Source organism: Canis lupus, chromosome 21 (genome assembly GCF_048164855.1).
Source record: "Canis lupus baileyi chromosome 21, mCanLup2.hap1, whole genome shotgun sequence".
In the NCBI taxonomy this organism is placed as follows: domain Eukaryota; kingdom Metazoa; phylum Chordata; class Mammalia; order Carnivora; family Canidae; genus Canis; species Canis lupus.
In genome coordinates this window covers 23,269,261-23,278,555 of record NC_132858.1, presented here as the reverse complement: position 1 = coordinate 23,278,555, position 9,295 = coordinate 23,269,261, and the positions used below count along the sequence as shown (strand labels likewise).

The 9,295-nt window shown below is 49.6% G+C and overlaps 1 long non-coding RNA gene across 2 annotated transcripts in view; it reads right to left on the bottom strand.

The window, feature by feature from the left end:
- Nucleotides 1-471: 471 nt before the first annotated feature.
- The window catches only part of LOC140612887 (uncharacterized), a 31,576-nt gene continuing 22,752 nt past the window's right edge, over nucleotides 472-9,295 (bottom strand). For both annotated transcript variants that reach the window (XR_012013992.1, XR_012013991.1), the window contains 2 exons: nucleotides 2,979-3,249; nucleotides 472-2,139 (listed from right to left, as the gene is read on the bottom strand). This is a non-coding gene — a long non-coding RNA (uncharacterized lncRNA). The remainder of the gene's footprint in view (nucleotides 2,140-2,978; nucleotides 3,250-9,295) is intronic.

Here is a 9,295-nt window from a genome sequence, read left to right as displayed (position 1 = left end):
GATCCTGCTTTCAATTCTTTTTTTTTTTTTTTTTTTTGGTAGATACCCAGAAGAGGAATTGCTGGATCATGCAGTGATTCTCCTTCATCTCTTGAGGAGCCGCCATATTGTTTTCCAGAGCAGCTGCCCCAGCTTACACTCCCACCCCCAGAGCACGAGGGTTCAATTTCTCTTCATCTTCCCTGACACTTGTTCCTCTCTTTTTTTATTTTTTTAAGCAGTAGCCAACCTAATGGGGAAGGTAGTAGAGCTCTTACCACTTTGCACCTGAGGAGGTGTCTCACTCACCTCCCTGCAGTCCTGCCCTGCGACTTTGTTACAAGTTGACACTAGTGAGTAATACTAGTGAGCCTCTGATCTTTTTTTTTTATTTTTTTTTTTGGTAAAGATTTTATTTATTCATTCTCCAGAGATACACAGAGAGAGGTAGAGAGATAGGCAGAGAAGTAGGCTCTCTGCAGGAAGCCAGATGTGGGACTCGATCCTGGGACTCTAAGGGATCGTGCCCTGAGCTGAAGGCAGACGCTCAACCACTGAGCCACCCAGGGATCCCCAGTGAGCCTCTGATCTTGACAAGCCTGTTTACAATCCCGCAGGTGGGCTGGTTGGGAGAAATATACTGTGCATCGGAATAGAAGCCTGGCTCTGCCGCAGGGTCACTATGTGACCTTGGGCAAGATACATAACCTGCCTGTGCCTTAGATGCCTCGTAGATGAAAAGGATGACAAAAATTATTGTCACAAGGATAACTCTGATAGAATTGTCACAAGGATCCCACGGAATAGTATACACAAAGCTCTTAGACACAGTGAATAAGCGACAGGTACTGTAATCAGAGATCTCCCCTATGGAGGTAGCTGTTTTTTTTTGTTTTTGTTTTTGTTTTTAATAAACATCATTTTGGAATAATTTTAATTTACAAAAGAAGTTGCAAAGATAGAACAAGAGAGTTCCCAGGTACCCTTGACCCAACTCCCTCTATCATTAACATCTCACACCAATCACGGTACACTTGCCAACGAAGGCATTAACATTGGTGCACTACTAGAAGCTAAACTGCAGGCTTCATGTGCACCTCACTGCTTTTCCACGAATGTCTCTTTTCTGTTCCAGGATCCCAGCCAGGACACCACATGGCATTTAAAGTGTAGCTTTTCCTATTTCCTTATTTCACTCTGCTGGTGTTTCTGGGTTTTTTTTGTTTTGTTTTGTTTTGTTTTTCTTTCTGCCTGAAGAGTGTCTTCAAAAGCTGGAATTTGGATGTCTTTAGAGGAGGCAAGGCTGTCCTTGCTGGCCTACCTGGTCACCACCCCTAGGTCATGTGCCTGCTTGGGACATCTGCATTTACCTGCCTGCCCCAGACCTGAGAACCTGTCCCCTCTGGATTCGGTGATAGCTCAGCCCTTCCCTTCTGAGAGACTGTAGTTCCATGACTGATTGTCCTGGATCTCCAAAGATCTTGGATTGAAATTCCAATACAGTCAGGCAGCCAGTCCACGTAAGGCAATTTATGGATAGACATCTTAGCAGAAATTAGGTGATAGGGAGGAAGGTCTCATGGGAAGTCAGTGGAGTATTGGAAGTTGAAAGATGAGGCAGGGGTTGGAGAGGCCCTTCCAAGGGCAGGCTGGCCAGGTATGGATGGTAGACTTATCCATCTTATGTCATGATGGGGTGGGGGGAAGCCCTGCCCCTTCCCACTCAGCCCTGTGCCTTCCCTCCCACCCCATGCCCCTAGCATCATGGGTCTGTGAGGCCCGCTGAGCCCATCACACTGCTCCTCTTAGGCCATCCCCCTGGCTCTGCCTTTTCCCTTTCCAGGATGGAGGTAACTCAGATCCTTGGTGGTTGGAAAGAAAGGTTAGAAAAAACTCAAGCTACCCAGAACAATTTACGAAGGACCTTGTCTTTGCCCAGGGCAATGCAAAGTACCAAGCAGGGATTTGAGAGTGAAGGGCTCACACCTAAATCGAGCACAGCAGTACTTACAGTCTTGTTTTTGACTCAGAAATAGATGAAAAGCTATGAGCAATGCCGTACCTTGTTTTATTTTCTCCGTCTTTATACATGTGGATGTGCACACCCAGAGTCTCACGTAAGAGTCGCATGACTGGTACCTGGACATTTGCAGAAGTCCACTAACCAATAGCACAGACGAACAGAGAGAGGTGACAGGTTATTAAAAATAAAACGTGGGAATGTCTTCCTAACTTAAATTCTTGCCCTTGCTTATGGGCAGAGCTTACAAGATGCCTCCAATCTCAGCCACACAGTCTCCTCCCTGCCCTCACCCTAGTGCCAGTCTTGGTGTGACAGCATCGTTGGGTCAACAGAATGAGGTCAACAGAATGAGGTCACACAGACCTCATTTTGAGTGCCGGCCCCCCCGCTAACTCTCTGTGTCACCTTAGGCAGGCTTCTCAACCTCTCTGTGCGTCAGCTTCACCTGTGGAGTGAAGAGAATCGTAGCCCCTGCCTTCCAGGTTTCTTGTGAAGTTAAATGAAAGGCAGGGAAAACAAAGTGTGCCCAGTGCTGGTGTGTGATCAGTGCCCCAAACGTTTGGCTCTTCTCTGTGTAGAAGGCCCCGACATGGAGACAAGCGAAGGGAACAGGTAAGCATGAGCAGAGAGCTCTTGTGGGTGCTTTAACCCCTAAAGGGCTTGCACCACAGCGGCTCAGTATTTCTGGCAGGAACCCTACAACGCCTCCATTTGCCAAATGAGAAGAGTTCAGCCCAGAGAGTCCAAACGATGCATCAGCGGCCACACAGCAAAAGAGACCTATAACTGGTCTGGACTTCGTGGGGTGGCTAAGAGCAGGAACCCTGCAACCTGTACTCTTGGCCACCCTTTCCCCGACCCCCCACCCCTGCATCTGGCAACCACCAATCTGCTTTGTTTCTAGGAGTTTGGATTTGTTAGGCTCTGCAGGTGGAGATGGTAGAGCACTTGTCTTTCTCTGTCTGACTTATCTCACCCGGCACGATGCCCTCGAGTTCCGATCACGTTGTCCCGAACAACAAGACTTCCTTCTTTTATGTGGCCAAGTAATATTCCGTTATATTCCACTACGCCATCCCACCGTGTTATCACATTTCCTTTATCCATTCACGTTCAGCGATGGGCACTTCGGCTGTGTCCGCGTCTGGGATCCTGCCAACGTTGCTGCAGTGAACGTGGGGGAGTGGATGTGTCTTTGATGTGGCGCAGTGACGACAGGGCCCAAGACTGTGTTGGACACTTGAAAGCTGTTAAGTGAGTAGATTTTTTAAGAGTTTTCACCCCCCCCCCAAAAAAAAAACCAAATGGAACTATGTGAGGTGATGGATGCCAACTAAACTCATTGTGATCATTTCACAATATGCACCGATGTCTGCGCTCGCTCTGGCAGCGCGGATACAGCATGCACACGTATCAAACCAGCACGTTGCACACCTTGAACTTATACAACCTTCCGTGTCAGTAAAGCTGAGGGGGAAAAAGAGTATGAACCCTGGTGTTCAAACCCTGCCGGCCTGCCTGCCACCTGGGACAGGCTGTGTGCTGAGGGGGGACACCTGGGAGGTTGATCTCAGTTGCTTCCTGTGTAAAGGGGGGGTGGGTAACGATAGTGCCCCGAAGGGTTATGAAGACTTGGTGAGGAAGAGTGTGGCACGTGGTCCCTGGTGGTCCATAAATATGGACAGGAAAAAAATACCTTGAAAACTCAGACCCTCTGAGTCCAAACCTCCTGCTCTTTGGACACAGAACTGATGGAAAGAAACCCCCTTCCTCAACCCCCACTTTATGGACAAGAAAACTAAGCCCAGAGAAACAGAAGGCTTTTTTTGGTTTCAGCTTCGGAAATGAAATCAGGGGAAATACAAATCAGGAGATTAAAAAAGTAATAATAAAGCACCAGCAGTGAAAACCCAAAGGGACAAGAGATCGGGGGCCAGGCCGACCGGAGGCAGAGGGAGCAGCCCCAGGCCCGAGAAGGCTGACGAGGTTAGCAAGACGGCGGGCTCCCCCCGAGAGAGGCCAGGGGCCCACGGCAGGTGGCAGGGCCTCCGGGTCCCTTGGCTGCTCTGGGGGCCCTGGGGCTGCGCCCCTTGAGGAGGTGGGCTCCCCAGCTGCCTCCCTCCCAGCTGGTTCCCTGTGGGGCCCAGAGGCCTCAGGCCCCAGGCTCCCCCACACGCCCCGGTGTAGACTGGCGAAGTTGGGGAGTTCAGGAGGAGCTGACTACCCAGAGAGCACCTTCCCTGAAAGCAGGGGGCTGGGGAACCAGCCTAGGCTGTACTCTGCTCTAGATCCTTCCAGAAACATGGCTTCTCCTCTCCAGGCATCCCTGTATGCCGTGGCTTAGGTCTTACACACACACCCACGCCCCCCCCCACACACAGACACGCGCACGGGGGTGGGGTGCGCAGGGGCAGCTGCCAGGGGTGGGCTGGGAAGGGCTCCAAGGCTGTTAGCTCTCACCTCTTGGAACCCTCGCCCTCCGTCGTGAAACAAGGTGTGTGTGCGTCTCTAACCTGTCCCCGCACCCCTACCCCCCAGCCGTGTGGTGCCAAGTCCACTGCCCCTGCCCCTCCTGCGAACGTGAGGCCTCCTTGTGTGTTCCTCCCTGGTGTCCGGGGGCCGCCGGCAGGTGTCCTCGAGTGGCCTCGGCTGGGGGCCAAGCCCCCCAGACTTGTGGGCCCAAGGTGCAGCCTCTTGCTGGCAGGGGAGCCCGGCTCCCGCTAACCTCGCCAGGTCCCAAACCAGATCTCCCCAGCCAGCCCACACCTTCCTTACCTCATCCCACTCCCGATGGGCAATGCTAACTGGGCCATTCCACCTGCTGGGCTCCTCGTGCTCTGCTGGAAGGCCGCATGTGGCTGAACACACACAGCAGGGAAATAATCTTTTCTGAAAAGATAATCCTTGGGGCGCCCCGGAGGATCGGTGGATGAGCGTCTGCCTTTGGCCCAGGGCGTGATCCCGGGGTCCTGGGTTCGAGTTCCACATCTGGCTCCTTGCATGGAGCCTGCTTCTCCCTCTGCCCGTGTTTCTGCCTCTCTCTCTGTGTCTCTCATGAATAAAATAAATAAAATCTTAAAAAAAAAAAAGATAACTCCTCACCACCACAGATGCCTGGAACACAGCAGAGTCAGGGCGGGATGGTAGATGGGAAGAGCAATAATCTTTTGAAGAAAAACCTGGTAGATCTGTTTTATTTTTTCTAGTTTTAAAAATTAAATTCTGTTACATGCAGTCACATGTACCCTTGTTGGGGTGCAGTGTTAGGCGTTTAGACTAATGCATACGTACCTGAGGCCCCCTCCCCCAACGATTAAAACACGCAATAGTTCCACAGCCCCCCAAAGTTCCCTTGTGCCCCTGTCATGGGTTGAATTGCATCCCTGCAAAATTCATATGATGAGCTCCTAGCCCCGGCGCTTCAGACTGTGATCTTAAGTGGAAATCGGGTCTTTACAGAAGTAATCAAGTTCAAATGAGGTGTTCAGAGTGGGTTCTAATCCAACATGACTGGTTCTTACAAAAAGGAGAAACCTGGAGACACACACACAGCCAGAGAGGGCCGTGTAGACATGAAGACAGCCAAATGCAAGCCAAAGAGAGAGGCCTGGAGCAGTCCTCCCCTCTCAGCCCTCGGGAGGACAGCCCGGCCAGCACCTTGACTGCAGACTTCTGGTCTCCAGACCCGTGAGACAGTTAATTTCTGTCATTTAAGCCACCCGCTTGGTGGCACTCTGTTATGGTGGCCCTAGCAAGGAACATGGCCACTTGACGATCACCCCTGTCCACCTCAGCTCCTGGCACTCGCCGATGGGATTTTCATGCCTATAGATCTGCTTCTCCTACAAGGTCCTGTGAGTGGGATCATGCAGGACATAGCCTTGAGTCTAGCTTTCTTGGTTCAGGACAATGCTTCTGAGATGTGCCCGTGGTCCTTCCCCACCCTCCCACCCCATTCCTTTTTATCGCTGAGGAATATTCCATTTTGTGGATATACCACAGTTCATCTATCCAGGCTCTAGTGGAAAGAGATTCGGGTTATTTCCACAGTTTGGTTGTTGCAACAAAAGCCCCCATAAATGTTCACAATGTACATTTTTTTTGTTCCACACGTGAATGTAAGTTTTCGTTTCTCTTGGATAAACACCTAGGGATGGAACCTCTTAGTCCTATGATACATATCTGTTGGCATTTGTAAGAAGCTACCAAATTGTTTCCCAAGTGGCTGTTCCATTTTTGCCATCTTGCTGGCCACGTGTGAACATCTTAGTTTCTTGCGATCTCTTCGCTGAACTTGGTGCTGTCCGTTGTTTTGTTTTTGCCAACCTAGTAGGTATGTACAGGTATCTCATTGTGGTTTTATGTACACTTCCCTAACCTCTCAAGACGTTGTGCTTGTTTTTCTGTGGTTATCTGCCATCGGTATAATTTTTTTTCTGTGAAGTCATCTATTTTTAAAAGTTTTTGCCATTTTTAATGGGTTGTTTTCCTAATGTTGAGTTTGAAAGGATAAAAAAGCCCTCTATCAAGCATGTGTTTTGCAAATATTTTCTACCACAGTACAGACTGTCTTAATTTTCTTAATAGTATCTTTTGAAGAGTACAAGGTTTTAATTTTGTATTTTTTAATCTATTTTTTTGTTGATAGATCTTGCTTGGTATTGCATCAAAATCTTTGCCTAACCCAAGGTCACCAAGATTTTCAGAACACATGCTTTTCATCTGACTGAGCAGCTGATTCTGACCCTGGACAAGTCATTGTGCTCCTCAGCCTTCGTTTACCCCTCTGTGAAACGTGGGGATTGAAGGGACAAGTATTTTTTTCACTTTCTGAAAGTGAGGGAGCTGAGACTAGGCATGGGACCCTGGCATAGGAAATGGGTACAGCGTTTCTGGGGGCCCGGCTTTCTGGAGTCTCTTGAGCAGTGCTTCCCTGCCTTTCCTACACTAACCAATCACCCCAATCACCTATGTTCACCCCTTGTGAAAACATACATTCTGATTCGTGGGTCCGGGATAAGGCTGAGATTCTTTAGCTCTCACAAGTTCAGGTGCTGCATGCACTGCTGGTCCAGGGATCTCACGTCAAGTAGCAAAGCTCCAGAATCCTCTCCGGGGCAAGATGGGGAGTCCACCTTTGTCACTTAAGACTGAGGATTTCTACAGCTTGTTCCTTCCCAGGAAAGCAAAGTTCTTCCGTACCAGTGATTCTCTTTCCCTCCTTTCTATCTGTCCTGTTATCACCCCCCAGTTAACTGATGACCACGCCAAGGCCCAGGTTTGAGCCAAATTCACTAGAATGCAGCAGAATCAGGTGGAGAAGGAGGGTGCCACCAGCTGAGGACTAGCAGCATTGTGAGCCATACGATAAAGTCTGTGTTATACTTAGAACTTGTTCTGTTGCATCAGAAACTCAAACTGGCTTAAGAAAGAGGCAGACGTTTTTTGGCTCAAGCAACCGAAAAGTCTGAGGTTGTGCTGGCTGCAGGTGCAGTGAGAGCCAGGTGTGCGAATGCTATCATAAGCAGTGTGGCTCTCTAAAGCTTTGATTCCATCCTCCTCTGAATTGGTTTCACTCCCAATGGGCACATACCTCATGTGTCATCATAAGATCACTAGCTGGCTTCTGTTCCATCAGCTTAGCACGACCAGCAGAGAGGTGGTTCCTTCCCCAGTAGTTTCAGTAAAAGCCCTACATTTGAGTTTAAATGGTTTAGCACAGACCACATGCCTGTTGGTCCATGTAACAGTGACGGTAGCCAGCAGGACTATGGGGTACAACAATGTGGTGGTCCAGGCCTAAAGGGGTGAAGTGTGGGGGTGAAGTCAGCTTTCCCTGAACCACATAGACGTAAAAGATGGAAAGAATGGTCCCCCAAAGAAAAGGGAATGTTGTTTTGTTGGATGGCCAAACAACAGTGTCCACAACAGTCACTGTGAATTCATATGCATGGAAGTCTATGGGTTTAAAAAAATTGTTTTTCTGTCTCTCTCAGGGGGAAGAGGAAACAAGGACCTGTAACTCTGGCCCCTCAGGAAACACTCTCATTGTGCCTTGGGTGCCATGACTCCTCTTTAGCACTCAGCGTACATCAACTTCTTGAACTCCCTCCCCCCGGTTCTCATGAGGGCCCGCACCTCCAACACCCAAGATTTTCACGTTACCTTTCCCAGTCTGATCAATGTATTGCAATGCTAAAAATTTATATTCCTGCCCTCCTAGAGGGTTTTTTTTTTTTTTTTTACTTGAAATGAGGATTATCACAGAGGGTAATGCTCAGCACAAAGTGTGCACTAAAGATGGAATTTCAGGCTTGAGGGACTTGATTCTCCTAGGAGGACAGGAAAGGATTATCCTTCTTGGTCTTATCAGATTATCCAACTGGTTGTGCTGTCCCACAAAGTCGGCCCAGTTCATAGCCTTCTGGCCCTAGAGCAATCCCCTCTGTCTGGAGGTGGCAGTGGAAACAGGTGGAGTCACAGCTGGGCTGATTAAAGGCGATGTCAGGACTGTCTCGGGAGGAACCTCTAAACAGGAGTGCAGGTGGCGAGCCTTGCCTAATTATCAATGTGACAAGCCTGTAAACTGAGACCTCAGGAGGGGAACATTCTTGCTTTGTCTCTGGCAGACAGAAGAGGCTGGTTGGGGCTTGATAGCCATCAACTGCAGTCTTTCAGGTGTTTAGAAACACCCTCCCTCCAACCAACCGTCAGTCTGCAGGCAGGCCCACACGACTCCCCAGCTGGAGGAGGATGGCTCTGGCTACAAAAGAACCGGTTCTGGCCAGGGACGGGGACTGTTTTTGTGTGTGGGATCCGGTTGACGTGCTGTAATGTCAGGTTAGGCTGATTGGGTATTTTACCGAATGACACAAATTCCACTTTCGGTAACAGTACCCCAATGTCAATAATGAAGGTAAATAGATTGTCTTAGGAAATGAGAAAATAGGTGCACGGTGTCCCAGCCTCCCCGCTCCTGAGTGTGCGAGCTAGGAGACCACGCTTGGCACCCATCCGTAGGCACCTCGCCCTCCCTCCCCGGCGCACACAATGACCCCCTTATGTGCTACCCGCCAGCCTCCCATGGGCAGGGCGCTCGGTGTGTGGGGAGTTTGTACAGTACTACTGTACGTGGTAATAATTAACTTGAAATGGCATTTACGACCATGAGATGTGGTGTGTGCCGCTCTACCCTTCATCCCTCCAGCAAACAGAATGTACTGACTCTAAACAGGTAGGACCAGTTGCTCCCAGGCCCTCAAAGACACAGTGTTCTGCTAGGGAAGGAGCTGA